The sequence below is a fragment of the Phyllobates terribilis genome, unplaced genomic scaffold (assembly GCF_046119375.1).
Source record: "Phyllobates terribilis strain yellow unplaced genomic scaffold, ASM4611937v1 Scaffold_5__5_contigs__length_657084704, whole genome shotgun sequence".
NCBI lineage: Eukaryota > Metazoa > Chordata > Amphibia > Anura > Dendrobatidae > Phyllobates > Phyllobates terribilis.
Window position 1 is genome coordinate 120,770,894 of NW_027362765.1, and position 3,862 is coordinate 120,774,755.

At 39.6% G+C, this 3,862-nt stretch overlaps 1 non-coding gene across 1 annotated transcript; it reads left to right on the top strand.

Annotated features, from left to right (window-relative positions):
* Positions 1 to 782: 782 nt before the first annotated feature.
* TRNAE-CUC (transfer RNA glutamic acid (anticodon CUC)) lies at positions 783 to 854 on the top strand. The gene has a single exon. It is a non-coding gene; the product is annotated as a tRNA-Glu (tRNA).
* Positions 855 to 3,862: the final 3,008 nt, after the last annotated feature.

Here is a 3,862-nt window from a genome sequence, read left to right on the forward strand (position 1 = left end):
ATACACATTAGAAAATGTGAAAATTGGCATTCTAGCTACAGCTCATGATGTACAATACGAAGTTATATTGTGGTACCGTGTTAGCCAGAAAAATCGATGTAAATACTTGTATGCCAAAAATGACAAAAGTATTCTTAGGGTGATACCTTTATTGGCTAACCAGAAAATATATATATATGCAAGCTTTCAGAGCACAGAGGCTCCTTCTTCAGGCAAGATTACAAATGAAATCATAAGACAAAAGGCACAGCATTTGAGAGATGTATCAATAACACATTTGTTCATGAGGTGTAAGTTGTGATGCCTCCTACAGATAAGTTAGGGAGAGCAAATTATTATTTTTTGTTGCAAAATGAGAGGCCTTGGGAATGTTTAATTATCTGGAGGTGCGAATTGTGTCCATGTAGTGAGTCATAAAGCCAGGTGTTATATTTAGTCCTGCTGTCAGTGAATTGAACATCCTTATCAATTTGAATTCTAGCTACAATTCAGGAACTCAATGGGTTAAGTATAGGCTTGCTCTATAGTTACACCTCTCTTTGGGGCTAGCTAGTGTGGGTGTGGATTTAGAACAAGGCTAAATCATTATTCTACAAAACACAACGGCAGATGTTATCACAAGATATGTAGATGTTCTACTCTATACACTGTTCTATTTGTGTTTAAAATTAATTTAGTACAGTCTAGTTTTTGTCTTGAATATATTAAATTAATTATTTTTAGAGCCAGCAGGGGGCGGTGGTAGAACACTTCAACATGTAACCAACAACTATATAGCAACTTCCCTGGTGGTCTAGTGGTTAGGATTCGGCGCTCTCACCGCCGCGGCCCGGGTTCGATTCCCGGTCAGGGAATATGTTTTTTTCCTCATTTGTAAATTCATATTTTCATACATACATGAGTATACAAGACATATAATTAATCTTGTAATCTTATCTTTAAAGAAAAGATAATTGAATTTATGAAAGCAACACTGTTTCAACACAAAACAAATATATTGTAACTTCTGAGACCACGCCTGTTTCTGCAAATAAAAAAAAACAATGTTTAGATCCATGAACAGTTAAAAACATGTAATCCATTTATTGTAGGGGTTTACATCAAATGAGCATAATTAGGCAAATTTATTTTCTTTTTGCTATCATGACTTGTAATGAAAAATAGGGTGGGGTTTTTTTTAGCACAAAAGCTTAAAGGGTTTGTCCAGGCTTGAGGTTAGGATTAGCCTATATATATATATATATATATATATATATATATATATATATATATACAGTACAGACCAAAAGTTTGGACACACCTTCTCATTTAAAGATTTCTCTGTATTTTCATGACTATGAAAATTGTACATTCACACTGAAGGCATCAAAACTATGAATTAACACATGTGGAATTATATACTTAACAAAAAAGTGTGAAACAACTGAAAATATGTCTTATATTCTAGGTTCTTCAAAGTAGCCACCTTTTGCTTTGATTACTGCTTTGCACACTCTTGGCATTCTCTTGATGAGCTTCAAGAGGTAGTCATAGACATGAAAATACAGAAAAATCTTTAAATAAGAAGGTGTGTCCAAACTTTTGGTCTGTACTGTATATATATATATATATATATATATATATATATATATACATATATATATATATATATATATATATGCCCTCCATCTTGATATATATGTCCCTCATCCTGGTAAATATATCGCCCATTCTGGTATATGTCACTTATCCTGTTATATATCCCCTATTTTGGTATATGTCCCCCATTCTTCCGCTGTTCTTTAATGTATAAAAGAAAATAAAACCATTATACTCACCAGGGGCGTACATAGAAGTCATGGGGCTCCATAGAAGAAGTATAATGCACAGCCCATAATCATCCAAGTAGTATAATGCACAGCCCATAGTCATCCATAACGTATAATACACAGCCCATAGTTATCCATAAAGTATATTGCACCACCCAAAGTCATCCATAAAGTATAATGCACCACAGTCATCCATAAAGTATAAAGCACCCCCATAGTCATCCATAAAATATAATGCACCCCATAGTCATCCATAAAGTATAATGCACCCCCATAGTTATCCATAAAATATAACCCATAGTGATCCATAAAGTATAATGCACCCCATAGTCATTCATGTACTAATATGACCACAGATTTTATTTTTTTTTTTAAATACACACCCTCCCTTCGCTGCCCCGCTCAACGCGTCCTCTGCTGAAGCTGGCAGCTGACTTCAGCATATGACTGGAGTGCATGACATCACTGCCAAGTGCCCTGTCATGTGCACACTAACGTCAGCTGCTGGCCTCTGATTGGCCGTCAGCATGTATTGTCACGCACGTTTGGCGTTGGAGGGCCCCTAACCCGCTGCGACTGTGGTCGTTGCGCCCCTGGGTTCATTAGAAGTCATCCCTATTAAAGCTGCTGTAAAAACACTATAGGGCGATTGTTAAAGGGAATGTGTCCCGCCCCCCCCCTTGAGCGATATCAGACCTCTACTATGGGCATACAGGGTATAGAAAAGTAAATCCATACTTACCTGTATGGCCCATAGCAGAGGTCTGATTGCAGAGAAATCTGGTTTTATAAAGTCTGCTTTCCAGAGGCTTGGCGTCCAGGGGACGCCAAGCAAACCCCTCCTATCTGCTTACTATTCCTCTAAATCGCTGCCTCTGTGGTAATTTACCATATTCTCACCCTCCCCTGCACGTCACAGGGCCCTGTGACGTGGCTTACTCTACCTCCCCGCCAACGCATGTGCAAATAACCGCTCCCATAGAGCGCGATTTGTTTCCCTCCGGCCCCGTTTGACTGCATACTGCACCGCAGCCTTGTATTGCGCAAGCGACGGTGTGTCACTGAGACTTCCGCTCCGCTGGCAGTACGCAGCCAAACGGGGCATGAGGGAAACAAAGCGCGCTCCATGGGAGCGGCGCTTTGTGCATGCGCGGGAGGGGAGGCAGAGCAGGGCACGTCACAGGGCCTGGTGACATGCAGGGGAGGGGGGAATATTGTAATTTAGCACAGAGGCGGCGATTTAGAGGAATAGCAAACAGATAGGAGGGGCTTCATGGCATCCCCCAGACGCCAAGCCTCTGTAAAACAGACTTTATAAAACCAGATTTCTCTGCAATCAGACCTTTGCTATGGGCCATACAGGTAAGTATAGATTTACTTTTCTATACCCTGTATGCCCATAGTAGAGGTCTGATATCGCCCAGGGGGGTGACACATTCCTTTTAAGAGGTTAAAAAAAAATTGCTTTTGTGTCGCCATATTCTGAGAATCATAACTTTTGTTTGAGCAGGAAGATTTAAGTTATATTCGTACAATTTTAAGGTAGATAATTTAATACTTTTGTTAGGCGAGATGACTAAAAAACAGCAGTTGTGGCGTGGCACAGTACTTTCTCTTGCTGTAGCAATATTTAGTTTAGCAACATAAACTAATTTTGACAAACAGTTTAAGGTGGTGACTCGTACTCCAAATACCCTCAATCTTAGGGCTCATTCACACACCCGATTGTCTCATCCAAGTGTTTTTCACGGATAGCACACGTATCTATGATATTCTATGGGGTTGTGCACATATTCGATTTTTTCCTGTAATCAAAATTGCCATTGCAAATCTATGGGTCTGTGAAAAAAATCCGACCACACTAGGATGACATCCTGTCAGAAAGAAGATGTAAAAACTTTTATTTTTATCCTTTCCTTGTACAAGAAAAACTGATGACACTGGGACCACACTGAGCAAACACTGATCAGAATAATCGGTTTCTCATACATGGAAAATACGGACGTCTGAATGAGCCCTCATCGCAGCAAGCCAGGGCTGTTGTTTTGGTGGCA